We start from the raw sequence: 14,036 nt of genomic DNA on the forward strand, positions 1-14,036 counted from the left end.
CCAATATCTCTCATGAGTATATTTGCAAAAGTTCTAAGAAATATTTTAGGAAATTTAACCTAGCAATATATTAAGGGATAGTACATCATGAACAAGTAATATTTATCCCAGGAGTTCAGGGTTGGTTTAACATTAAACAAATCAATACAATTCACCATATTTACACACTAAAAAAGAATAACCATATGATCATCTCAGTAGATACAGAAAAAGCATTTGATCAAATACCCATTTATGGTAAAAAAAAAAAAATACAGGAAACTAGGAATAGGAGGGAACTTCCTCAATCTGATAAAGGACATCTACAAAAAACCTACAGCCAACATCATAGTTAAGGTGAACAACTGAATGCTTTCCACCCCTAAGATCAAGACAGGGATGTCTGCACCACTTCTAGTTAATATTGTACTGGAGTTACTAGTAATACAGAAAGACAAGATAAAGGCATAGAGATTGGAAAGGGAGAAATGTAATTGTCCTTGTTTACAGATGACATGTCTATGTAGAAAATCCTAAAGAATCAACAAAAAAGGCACTAGAATTAGTTTAACAAAATCACAGAATATAAGGTCAAAAACATCAATTTTATCTCTATATTAGTAATGAACAATTGGAAATTTAAATAACCATTTACATAGAAATACAAAACACTTGGATAAGAGTTACCAAAATTTTCTGTGTAATACCTGTACACAGAAAAATTATATTACTGAGGTAAATTGAAGATCTAAATACATGAAAAGATCTCCAATGTTCATGAATTGGACAGTGTGGTATCCTTAAGATATCAGCTCCTCAAATACATGTATCGATTCAAGGAAATGTGGTACGCCGGCTATCTGAGTCAAGGGGCACTTCAATGGGAAAACCCTGAGGCTGGCTCTGTAGCTCTACCTCCAATATGAGCCTCAATTCATCAGCAAGCCATTCTTTAAGGCTTGGCCATTCCAGATCTCGGGCAGCCAACCCTGGGCATTCCTTGGTTACTGGAGCCCCTTGACCACTCAGCAATTCAAAGTCCGTGCCTCTCCCAGCTCACTGGCTCTCAAGATATCTTCTTTTTTTTATGTTTTGGTTTTTTTTTAGTTTTTTTTTGTTGTTTGTTGTTTTTCTTTTTACAGAGACAGAGCGAGAGTCAGAGAGAGGGATAGATAGGGACAGACAGGAACACAGAGAGATGAGAAGAATCAATTATCAGTTTTTCGTTGTGGCACTTTTAGTTGTTCATTGATTGCTTTCTCATATGTGCCTTGACCCTGGGGCTACACAGACCTTGATTCCAAGCTGGTGAACTTTGCTCAAACCAGATAAGCCCATGCTAGAGCTGGTGACCTCCAGGTCTCAAACCTGGGTCCTCCACATCCCAGTCCGACGCTCTATCCACTGGGCCACCGCCCGGTCAGGCTCAGGATATCTTCTGATTGTGGTTTAGGAGTGATAGTCTCCTTGGGCTCTTTGGCCCTTGAAGGAATCCCTAAATTAATCTCCAACATCCTATACCTAGAGTGGAAATTCCCAGAAGATGCTCCCCCTGTGATGATCCCCTCCAGACATTCTTCTCCCTGTTGTCTGCCTCCGGAGACAGTCTGTCTTCTCCCTGTTGTCTGCTCCTCTGTGTCTGTCTTCTCCCTGTTGTCTGCTCCTCTATGTCTGTCTTCTCCCTGTTGTCTGCTCCTCTGTGGCTGTCTTCTCCCTGTTGTCTGCGCCTCTGTGGCTGTCTTCTCCCTGTTGTCTGCTCCTCTGTGGCTGTCTTCTCCCTGTTGTCTGCTCCTCTATGTCTGTCTTCTCCCTGTTGTCTGCTCCTCTATGTCTGTCTTCTCCCTGTTGTCTGCTCCTCTATGTCTGTCTTCTCCCTGTTGTCTGCTCCTCTATGTCTGTCTTCTCCCTGTTGTCTGCTCCTCTATGTCTGTCTTCTCCCTGTTGTCTGCTCCTCTATGTCTGTCTTCTCCCTGTTGTCTGCTCCTCTATGTCTGTCTTCTCCCTGTTGTCTGCTCCTCTATGTCTGTCTTCTCCCTGTTGTCTGCTCCTCTATGTCTGTCTTCTCCCTGTTGTCTGCTCCTCTGTGGCTGTCTTCTCCCTGTTGTCTGCCTCTGGAGACAGTCTGTCTTCTCCCTGTTGTCTGCTCCTCTGTGGCTGTCTTCTCCCTGTTGTCTGCTCCTCTGTGGCTGTCTTCTCCCTGTTGTCTGCTCCTCTGTGGCTGTCTTCTCCCTGTTGTCTGCTCCTCTGTGGCTGTCTTCTCCCTGCTGTCTGCTCCTCTGTGGCTGTCTTCTCCCTGTTGTCTGCTCCTCTGTGGCTGTCTTCTCCCTGTTGTCTGCTCCTCTGTGGCTGTCTTCTCCCTGTTGTCTGCTCCTCTGTGGCTGTCTTCTCCCTGTTGTCTGCTCCTCTATGTCTGTCTTCTCCCTGTTGTCTGCTCCTCTATGTCTGTCTTCTCCCTGTTGTCTGCTCCTCTGTGGCTGTCTTCTCCCTGTTGTCTGCCTCTGGAGACAGTCTGTCTTCTCCCTGTTGTCTGCTCCTCTGTGGCTGTCTTCTCCCTGTTGTCTGCTCCTCTGTGGCTGTCTTCTCCCTGTTGTCTGCTCCTCTGTGGCTGTCTTCTCCCTGTTGTCTGCTCCTCTGTGGCTGTCTTCTCCCTGCTGTCTGCTCCTCTGTGGCTGTCTTCTCCCTGTTGTCTGCTCCTCTGTGGCTGTCTTCTCCCTGTTGTCTGCTCCTCTGTGGCTGTCTTCTCCCTGTTGTCTGCTCCTCTGTGGCTGTCTTCTCCCTGTTGTCTGCTCCTCTGTGGCTGTCTTCTCCCTGTTGTCTGCTCCTCTATGGCTGAAGTCTGTTGGGACACAACTCGACCTTCATCCCTTGGGTCATGTCCTGCCATTGTTTGACTTGGAGTGACTCTGACTGTCTCTCTTGTGTCCCCGTCCCTCTGCCACAATTTATCCATGAAGGATGAGTGTGAGGAGCTAAAAGTTGTGTCTGCTCTTCTTGGACTGAGGGTCTGATGTGAAATATGACCAACATTTCAGGGCCCTCTGGCCTTCCTTGCTCGAAGCTGAGGAGGCAGGAAAAGGACTATCCAGGATGGGGACTGAGCTTGTGACCGGCTTGTCTCCCGACTAGCCTAAGGGTTTCTTTTGAAGAGCTAAGTAACCTTGGCTCAGCCTTCCCTGAAACATGGGTGACTGAGGGATAAGGGTGGACTGGGGAAGGGGCCATGGTCTCTATCAACTGTTTTATGAATTTGAGGACCTTGAAAGGTAAGCTCTGCCGCAAACCATGTGCTATGGGCTCCTAGTGCCTGTTTAATGCCTGGCCAATTGAGGAACGCTTCCAGGGGGTATTCAGGTAGCGTTCCTGGTGTATTGAAGGTGCAGAATTTCCAGCTTCCAAGTGGCTTTAGGACTTCACAGGAGGGAGCTGTGTATAGTTGGCAACAAGCCATGAACTGTACACAACTACAGAGCTCCTGCTGGAGATATCTCCCCAGCTTCCTGTCCAAGTAAATCTTCAGGGTGGCTTCAGTTGCTCCCGGTCTAGGCTCTCCCTTGAATCCCTTGGTAAGTCATTTCTTGGGTGATATATAAGTCACTTTCTGTCTCCTTACAGGCAGACCCTGGATGCCTCATGGGTGGCTTTCTAAATACCTGGGCTACCTGGGGCCCTTCCCAGGCCACGCTCCAGACTCTGCAGGTTACTCTCTGCTGGGCGGGTCCCTTATGTGGAAACTTCCTGGGTGCCTCCGTGTCGTCTGGCCTAGAGTCCTTCTTGCTTCTTTGGCCCCTACCACAGAGGGCTGTGAAGGTCTCTGCCCTTTGGCTGGAAAGCCCCTGCTAGTTTGCCCTGGATGAAGGCCTCTCAGAGGTGGTGCTCCAGTTACCTCTGGGTACAATACGTGATATCAAGCAGATCTCATTGCTACTAGGAAATTCTTCTGCTCGAGCGAAGCCAGGTACTTGGGGCAGAAAGGCAGAGTTACACTGAGGAATGCTGGGAGCTAGAGGATTAAACATGTCCTGAGATATTTGGACCAAAAGAGAGCAAACACCCAAAACATTCCAGCTGCTTTTGCAGTAAGTGCCAATCCAGGCGTTGAATTTCCTTTGGAATGGGGTCTAGGGAAGGACACTCCACAAACCCTAATCTGGGGCAAAAGAGTAGGAAAGAAATTGAAGGTAAGGGCTGGGATTCGGGCAGGGTTTGAGATAAGAGTGGGCTGTCCCTTTGGATGGGAAAGACGCTGGGCCTGGGGTGAAGTGGAAATTCTTTAGCCTGAATGTGGACCGGGCCTATTAGGGAATCGACTGAATAAGACAAAGGGAAACTCTAGGGGGAATGACCCACCAGAAACCAGGACAGTGGCCCCAGGGACCTGCTATACAGAGAGAGGGGAGACCCTGGAAGCACTGGCTCCATTTGTGCTGCTTCCACCTGTTGGTTCCCAGGCCATCCTTTCTACTGGGCACACCACTATCTAGTGGTTAAAGCAGGGGTCTCTGCTTTAACAAACACACTGCATCCTGGAGGATAGCACTCTACTCTTTCAGGGGGTTGCCTTACAGATGGTGCATCAGTATGCCTTTAGAGGGGGCATTTCAGCATCGTATGAGGCTGGCTGCCTCTGGATACAATATGATATCAAACAGCATATCCTGTGACCACAGGGGCACTCCCACACTTCATTTCCTGGGAAGTGAGTCCCGGTCCTATGCTCTGCATGGTGGGATTCCATGCTTTTGGATCAGGCAATCCAAAATCATGGGTGGTCAAAAGTACCAGGATGAAGATAATGGGAATCATATAAAGGAAAGAGAGGGTGTCAGCTGACAATAGTAGACCAGTGAGTGGTAAAGCGAAGAGAAAAGAAAGAGGATTCTGTTAGACTCAGGAAGTTAATCTTGTTCTGTCATCTTGGGTAGAAGCTATTCACTCGTGCAAGATTCTGGATATTCCTAAGAATTCTCAGTCTGAAGTTTCCTGATGGAATGGATGTCTTGTCTTGTAGTCAGGAGAAAGTGGTGTATGTCTTTTCAGTTGGCAAACACTTTGGAGTTTTATGCTATGTCAGTTGATAACTGGCAGGTAAGGCCCTTTCCACTGAGCTCCATTGAGACATCAGTTTTCCGCTAATGTCTTTTCGGAAACCATGCCTCTGTATTCCAGACTATGCAGAGGCTATTTAGGTGGCTATTTTGGAAACACAAAAACCAGGAGGAAAAAGAAAGTTTCAGCCACTTTTCCTTGCGTGCCTGTTTCTTCCACTAATCTCCCCAAGGGTAGGAGCCATTTCATAGTCATATCCGTCTCCCCTCTTCTTCTCCAGAGACCCACACAGGCCCAAGTGCAGGTAATAAAAAAATGTTGAACAGAATGGGATTGTGCCCACCTTGCTTGCAGTGGGCTTGCTCTCAGCTAGCAGCCACTCATTCTGCCCACGTATCCAGCCGGTGTGTCTGTGCCATAGCATGCACTGCTTCAGTCCTGAGAGACTGGCCACATTCCAGGGCAGTGCTCACTGCTTGATGAAGCCAGCGGAATGCCTGCAGCAGATGACCACATTCCCATCCAGTGTGTGAATGGGAGTGACATCACTGCAGCTTCCTATGGGAAGTCCAATGCCATGACCCCAGCCCTAACAGGAAGGTGCTGGCAGGAACATGAACAAGAACCAATTTTCCAGAATGCAGAGTCCATGCATCTGGTTCTATGCAGAGTCATTGCCATTGGAGTGTAGCTTTATCTTTTCCTTTGACTTCCACCAGGGAAAGATTGCATTTGTAAGATTTCCTGACATCCTCACTGGCTCAACGGTGGAATGGGCTGCCGTGGGAAGTTGTGAGTGCCTGGGGTGCTGGATAACTTGTTGGCAGAGATGCTGTGGAGATAGAGAGGATGACTCCCAGGCCCAAGATGCTGTGAGTCTTTGGTGTCTATTGTCCCTAGGACGCCATCAGAGGTATGCAATCTGATGCGGATTTCGCAATGCAGCTTTGAGGTTAGTGATGCAAGTTCATTCAGGAGAAAGCTGGCTGGCGAGATGGACCCCAGGCTGCTACTGGTGCTCAAAGGGCCTGACTCACGCTTCACAACCCCTGCCAGCATTTCCAAGGGAAGCGATGTTGTCTCTCATTCTTCCTCCCCTCACCCCCTAAAGGTAGATAGCTGTCTTGAGCTCCCCTCTCCTTCATTTCACACTACCCCCTGGGAAACTTCAACCACACCCCTAACTTTACCCCTACCTCTGTGATAAATCCTAACCTGTGTCTCCAGCCTTGACCTCACCCTTAGCAACAGACCCATATAACCAACAGTTTATTGGACATCTCCATCTCATCATCCTACATCTCAAACACTCTAGACCAAACCAGGATGTTTCCTCTTCAAACGCGACACCCTCCACCCAGCTGGCCCCCTATACAGAAACGGGCCTCCACCTCTATCCTAAGTCCACTTCTACATTGTGTCCTTGTCCTCTGTATTCATCCCTACTTTCCTTTTACCCTTTGAGTTTTATTTTATCTTTTTAAGTTTATTTTTCAGTTGCAGTTTGCATTTAATATTATTTTGTATTAGTTTCAGGTGTACAGCATAGACCATGGGTAGTAGTCAACCTTTTTATACCTACCGCCCACTTTTGTATCTCTGTTAGTAGTAAAATTTTCTAACCGCCCACTGGTTCCACAGTAATGGTGATTTATAAAGTAGGGAAGTAACTTTACTTTATAAAATTTATAAAGCAGAGTTACAGCAAGTTAAAGTATATAATAATAATTACTTGCCAAGTACTTTATGTCGGATTTTCGCTAAGTTTGGCAGAATAAATCTTTATAAAACAACTTACTATAGTTAAATCTATCTTTTTATTTATTTATACTTTGGTTGCTCCACTACCACCCACCATGAAAGCTGGAACGCCCACTAGTGGGCGGTAGGGACCAGGTTGACTACCACTGGCATAGACAATGCCTTTAAAAGCATCAGCCTTTTTAATACAATTGTAGTGCCACTGATCTCATTACCTCTCTCTTGGGCCTCACTGTCTGGCCTCATGACTGGTCTCTTTGCAGTAGCTCCCTTCCTAAGCCCCATACTCCATGCTGTGGCCAGAGTGATTGTTCTTCAACCTAGGTAGGATCATGTCACTCCCCTCCAAACAAGCATAAAACATAAAGACCACCGATACCAAGTGCTGACAAGGATACAGAGCATCCAGATCTCCCTCCCATGCGTTCCTGGTGAGTGTGTAAATGGACAAAAAACTTTGGAAAACTAGCAGTGTCTATTCAAGAAGATATGTGCATACTTTATGACCCCACAATTTCACTCCTAGATATGTACCCAACAGATGTACATCCATACAAGCACCAAAGGACATGTGTAAAAAGGTTGACAACCCCCACCTGGAAGCTATACATGCTCAATAATTGTGTTACATTCATAAACTGGGATAGTAGCAGTGATAAAGAACAAACTAAATTTATGTATAGCAACAGAGATGAGTCTTGAAACATTATGTTGAGTGAAAGAAGCCAAATATAAAAAACCAGGAAAACGAATTTTTGGTCTTAAAGTCAGGAGAGTGGTTTTTCCTGTGATTGCACGGCTTCTGAAGGGAGGCAAAGGAGAGTCCTGGAGTTTTAGTAATGATTTGTAGCTTTATTAGGCTGTTATTTACATAGGTGTGGTCAGATGGTGAAAATGTTTGCATTTTATGTATGTTATACTTTAATAAAAAGTTTACCAAAAACATGCCCACCCACACATACATACTAAAACAAAATTCCTTTCATGTTTCTCTTACCCAAAGGAAACATTTCCAAACCTAGCAGAAAATTCAGTGTTCTCCATGAAGTGAAGCCTGACCTGTGGTGGCCCAGTGGATTAAGCCTCAACCTGGAACGCTGAGGTCGCCGGTTCAAAAAGCCTGGGCTTGCCTGGTTAAGACACATATGGGAGTTGATGCTTCCTGCTCCTCTCCCCTTCTCTCTCTCTCTCTTTCTCTCTCCCTGCCCTCTAAAAAAAGTGAATAAATTCCATGAAGTGACCCAACCTGCCAGGCCGCCGCCTTCCTACCTGTGGCATGTGTGCCGTCCACACTAGATCTCCGTCTCCTCACACATCTTTGTGCCCTTGCTTTTGCAGTTCCTTCAACCTGGAATGCCCCTCTTTCTCTCTGGCTCTATGCTGAAAATGCCACCTCCTCTGTGAGGCCGCCCCTGATTTCTCAGACCAAACAGCTCTCTCCTGGTATGGCATTCCCATGGCATGCTGTTTTTCCCTGTCTCATGGCTCTTAGCTTTCTCTGCTTGCGTGTGTTTCCTTGACTGGAGATAAACCTCTGAAGTTGTCTCATTCATCTGTGTAAAACCTCCTGGGGACAGTGCCGTGCCTGCGACCATGCTTGAGTGAATGGATGTTTGACAAATGATTGAATGCCTGCTCTGAGTTAAGCTGAGGTCGGAGCTGCCAGAAAGCCAAGACACCCAGCGTGCCTGCAAGAAAACTGTTGCCAAGAGCCAAGTCCCTTTGGAAGTAAACACATCCTGCAGTCCTTTATTGGCTGCTGACAGCCAAGTAGATGTAAATGTGTTGTGCAGCATTGTGGGCGTGTCCAATTTGACTGGGTGAGACCAAGCAGCCCCACTAACATGAATAAGTCCTGCAAATATGTGGTTAATGACCATGTCGCTCCATGTCAATTCTTAATCCCAGATAATTAGCAGATAGATAATTGGTGGAAGAATGGGAAGTGCTGATGGATGTCCCATCACTTGGGTGAAGTTAATGATCCTCTATGGATTAAGACCCACCCTCTGTAAGTGTTGAAGGCTCCTATTTGAAATGCTCCTTTTGAAAAGGTCTAGATCCAAGCAAAGGTGTCGGGAGCAGGGTGTTGGCATCAGCACTCACTTTCTGGCTGCTTCCATGGAAGGTGGGTGGATGGGCCCCACTGCTGCCAGCTTAGTGCAGGCAGCTCAGAGTCTGTCCTGCCCCTGACTTGGTAGGTAATCCTGAGCATGTTCTTCCTTTGCTCTTGGTTTCGCTATTGGTCTAATGGCAAAGAGTGGGAGAGATGGCCTGGACGTGCCGATTTGAGAGCCCGTTGCAGATGAGAGGTTCCCTACTCAGCTCCTTTTTGACTACATCAGAGGCGTGCTCAGCTGGCCTGGATGGTAGGGAGCTAGTGGAGGGCATCCTGGGGATGAAAGCAGGCATCTGAGATGTGAGTTGACAGAATCTTATATGACTTGAGGCAGGGCCAGCTAGGTTGGGTGGACCTGGTTGCAGTGTTGAGTCATCACTGGGAAGTGGCCGGCCAGCCAGTGACTCCATTTCCCAGAACCCTCTTGCACTGAGCTGGGGCCTTGGGAGTGGTTCTCACCAATGTCAGGAGGGTGTCAATGATGGATTCCACTTCTGGGCCTCGCTGTGAAGAAGAGGGGTGTCTTCTCCATGCTCTCTCTTCCCTTTTACTGTCTGTACTGAAAGTAAGATGGAAGCCCAGCGCATGACAGAGCCTTGAGATGGCAAGAGCCTGAGGTCCCTGAATTGCCACACAAAGCAGTTATCTGGCAGCCAGGAACTTGGTGGATTCCTAAGTACTGAGGGGTAAAGAGATGAATTCACTAGGAGCTCCAAACTTACAGAGCCAACAGCCAAGGCAGTGCTCTTATGAGGTAACGAAGATCCATTTCTCCTGGGGGGGGGGGTTCTGTAAGGGCCTTAGAGGATGGTTGGATGGGAGTGGGCTACAGGTTGGACTGCCCAACGGGACCTACAGGGAGAGAGGCACCCAGGGAACATCACTGAGCAACTTGCCAAGGCTGAAATAGATCAGCCCCAATGCCAGCTGTGGATTCTGTCAGGACAAGCACTGGCCAGGTGGGATTGGGATAATGGGCGTGAAGATGTTCTGTAAAGGGTAAAATTTGGGCCGTGACAATAGTTATTCTAAAGGGATGAACTAGATGTTGGAGATGATTCAGATTTTAAACTCCTGTATGATAATTTTGTTGGCACAGACCATCTTTTTGTCCTGAACCCAGTGGCAGAAGTTCTCCAGGTGACAGTTGTGTGTATGGGGTCACACACCCTGGCAGCCCTGGGTTTACCCATTACCTTTACCAAAACATCTGACAAACTGTTCATGCACAAGAGAATAGTTTTATACATGCATATATATGTATACATATATATACATATATATATAATGGTAATGGTAATGTATATACATATATATAAAACAGAAAGGTGTTTTAATCAACACTTCTCCTTTTTCTAATTCTAAGTCTAAAGTTTGAGGAGGAAAGAGAGTACTTATTTGAAGATGGTAATTTATGGTTGACAAGGGCTAATGGGCTCAGTTCACCTTGTCAGCTCTTACTGTGATGGTTAATAGTACCTGCTTCTGAGGTGATGGCTGAGAAAGGACATATGAAGTGCATTATTGATATTAGGTAATTTGACTGATATATACTTTTTGTTCTGTATTTTTCTGAATTGAGAAGCGAGGAGGCACAGAGACAGACTCCTGCATGAGCCCGACCAGGTTCTACCCTGCATGCCCACCAGGGGGTGATGCTCTGCCCATCTGGGCTGTTACTCTGTAGCAACCAGAGCTATTCTAACACCTGAGGCAGAGGCCATGGAGCCATCCTCAGCATCCGGGCCAACTTTGCTCCAATGGAGCCTTAGCTGCAGGAGAGGAAGAGAAACAGAGAGAGAAAGGAGAGGGGGAAGGGTGGAGAAGCAGATCTGCACTTCTCCTGTGTGCCCTGGCCAGGAATCGAACTCAGGACTTCCACACACCAGGCCATCGCTCTACCACTGAACCAACCGGCCAGAGCCTAATATATACTTTATGTTACAAGGTGCTTTAAATTTGCATAGGGTGCTGATATTTAAACTGTAATTTAATACTCACACTGTAAGTATAAGAGACTGAAACTTAAAGGAGGCTCTGCCACAGAATCAGGTGCAGAGGAATGAGAACCGGACTAGCAGCTAAGAGGCTAGTTTTGACACTGTTACCATAGGTGGTTTGAACATAACTTCTTTGAGCTTCAGTTAATAAGAAATTTATATAAACATAGAACCCATGACTTCTGAATCCAAGTTCAGTGCTCTTTTTAAAAGAGCTTTTGGTGAAATATATAATCCATATGAAAGAGGGAATTGATACAATATACATCATCATATATCATGATCAAACAAATATCCTTGAAGCAACTACCCAGCTTAGGAGATCAGAGCATTATCACAGATCATTTGGGGTTCCTCTCCCCTATTGCTTCCTAATTCCTCCCAGCGCAAGCTAACCATTAACAAGAATGTTGTGCTGACCATTCATGTGTATTTCTGTATAGCTATACCATGATCGTGCAGAGAGCTGACATTCAGCCGGTTGCTCATTTACATTTCCCATTGTTTACAGCTGGTTTGGTTGGCTGAGTGTCCACTCTGGTTGGTTAGTGCCTGTGCTGAAGATTCAGCAAATATTTCTAATATCACTCCTTTCTGTATAAATCCTTAAACAGGAATGGTTTCTTCCAGTTAGCACTTTTTATGGATAAAATCATAAAGAATGGATTCCTCTGTTACTTTTCTTTATGGTCAACATTTTGTTTTTTTTAAGATTCATCCATGTTGATGTTTGTAGCTGTAGCCCATTCATTTTCACTTCCCAGTAGTACTGCATTATATAAAAATACCACTATTTATTTAAGCACTCTGATATTGACGGACAACTGTGGGGTTTTTTCCGGTTATTTACTATTATGAGCATATTGCTGTGAATATTCTTGTACATGCCTTTTGGTGTACATGTGCAAGATGGGCTCCATCTGTGTATATGCCCTCCTTCCATAACTAACTGTATTTTGAGGCTTCTCTCTCTCTATCTCTTTTAACTCTTCTGTTTGTTTCATTAAGCTTTTTGAAAATAGGAATTTTACCTTTGTTGGAATCTCTATGTTGTATTTTTTATTTTATTAACACTTTTATCTTTATCTTCTACTTTCTTTGGATTTATTATTATGATTTCTAATATTAGGCTGCTTAGCTAATTAATTTTGAACACTTATTTTTAAGGTAAATATTAAAACTATAATTTTCCCTCTAATTATTACATGAGCTCCATGTCTGAAATTTTGACATGCAATATTTTAATTATGGTTCGATTTTAAGTACTTTACAATTTCTGTTAAGATTTTTTCTTTGAGATGTTTAGAATTACTTTAAATTTTCTCACCACATAAGGTTTTTTAGTTATTTATTTTGGTTATTAATTCCTAACTTAAATACTTGTGGTTGGAGTTCATAGTCTGACACCCATTTTTTGAGGACTGTTTTATAGATTAGCACTTGGTCAATTCTTTTTTTTTTTTTTTTTTTTGTATTTTTCTGAAGTTGGAAACGGAGAGGCAGTCAGACAGACTCCCTCATGCACCCGACTGGGATCCACCCGGCATTCCCACCAGGGGGCAATGCTCTGCCCATCTGGGGTGTTGCTCTGTTGCAACCAGAGCCATTCTAGCGCTTGAGGCAGAGGCCACGGAGCCATCCTCAGTGCCCAGGCCAACTATGCTCCTATGGAGCCTCAGCTGCAGGAGGGGAAGAGAGAGACAGAGAGGAAGGAGAGGGAGAGGGGTGGAGAAGCAGATGGGTGCCTCTCCTGTGTGCCCTGGCCGGGAATCGAACCTGGGACTGATGCTCTACCACTGAGCCAACCGGCCAGGGCCTAGTCAATTCTTATAAATGTTCCATGCTACTAAAAAGAATGTGTTCTCCCCTATTGTTAGGTACTATATTCCATAAATGACCTTAAGCTTATTAATTGAGCTGTTTAAGTGTTTCCATATTTACTGATATTTTTGTTTGCTTGATCTATTATTATTGAGAGAGATGTATTCACTGTGATGATGTATTTGTTAAAGACTCTTTTAGTTCTGCCAACTTCTGCTCTCTATGTTTTAAAGCTATGTTGTTAGATGCACACAAGTTTTGAATCATTATCTTCCTGGTGATTGAAAAATTATTATGAAGTGGCTCACCATATTTCTAGTAAGTTTTTTTTTCACGAAATATATTTGTCTGATATCGCTTCTCGGCCTTTTGGCTAAGATCAAGTGTAATATATTTGTCTGATAGATCACGGCTACACAAGGTTTATTTTATTAACCTGAAATATTTTATATTAAAATGAAATACTCTTAGATAACTGTAGATTCATATACACATACAAGAAATAATACAGAGAGATCCTGTGTACCTTTTACCCAATTACCCCCACTAGTAGCATCTTATAAAACAATACTATATAATAGCACAACCAAGGTAGTGGCGTTCACATAGTCAAGATATAGAACACTGAAATAGCAAGCAGCCCCCTGAATTGTGTTTATATCTACACCCACTTCACTCCCAAAACCTGTACCCGCTCTTCAGCCCTTAGGAACCACCAAGCTGTGCGCCATCACTGTACTTTTTTCAAGAATTGTTGCATAATGGAATTATACCACATGTAACCTATTGGATTGGCTTTTTTTCACTCAGCATAATTTTCTGGAGGTTCATCCAAGTTGTGTGTATTGAGATAATTCATTCATTTTTTTTTTTTTTTTTTGCTAACTAGTATTCCATGATATGGCTGTACCATCATTTGTTTAACCTTTTGCCCATTAAAAGACATCTGGTTTTCAAACTTAAACTGTGACAACAAAGGAAAAAAAGGGGGGAGAGGATGGAGATTAACAGTAGCAAAGGATGATGAAGTGCAGAAATACTTATAAGATAGGGTACTACAATGAATATGGTAGGTACCCTTTTCATTACTTAATGGTAACCACCCTTAAAAAAACCACCACAAAAACACTTGACTTAAAAAAGGTAGCAACAGAGGAAAGAAGTATGGAACACAAACAAACAAAAACAAATGATAGAAAAACAAAAGAGAAGAATCAAACTAGATACAAAACTAACAGAAAGCAATTTATAAAATGGCAGTAGGGAACCCACAAGTGTCAATAATTACACTAAATGTAAATGGATTAAAC

At 44.4% G+C, this 14,036-nt stretch overlaps 1 pseudogene; it reads left to right on the top strand.

Moving 5' to 3' along the window:
• Positions 1-13,079: 13,079 nt before the first annotated feature.
• On the top strand, positions 13,080-13,257 carry LOC136327723 (U2 spliceosomal RNA; annotated as a pseudogene).
• Positions 13,258-14,036: the final 779 nt, after the last annotated feature.

Source organism: Saccopteryx bilineata, chromosome 2 (assembly GCF_036850765.1).
Source record: "Saccopteryx bilineata isolate mSacBil1 chromosome 2, mSacBil1_pri_phased_curated, whole genome shotgun sequence".
Lineage (NCBI taxonomy): Eukaryota > Metazoa > Chordata > Mammalia > Chiroptera > Emballonuridae > Saccopteryx > Saccopteryx bilineata.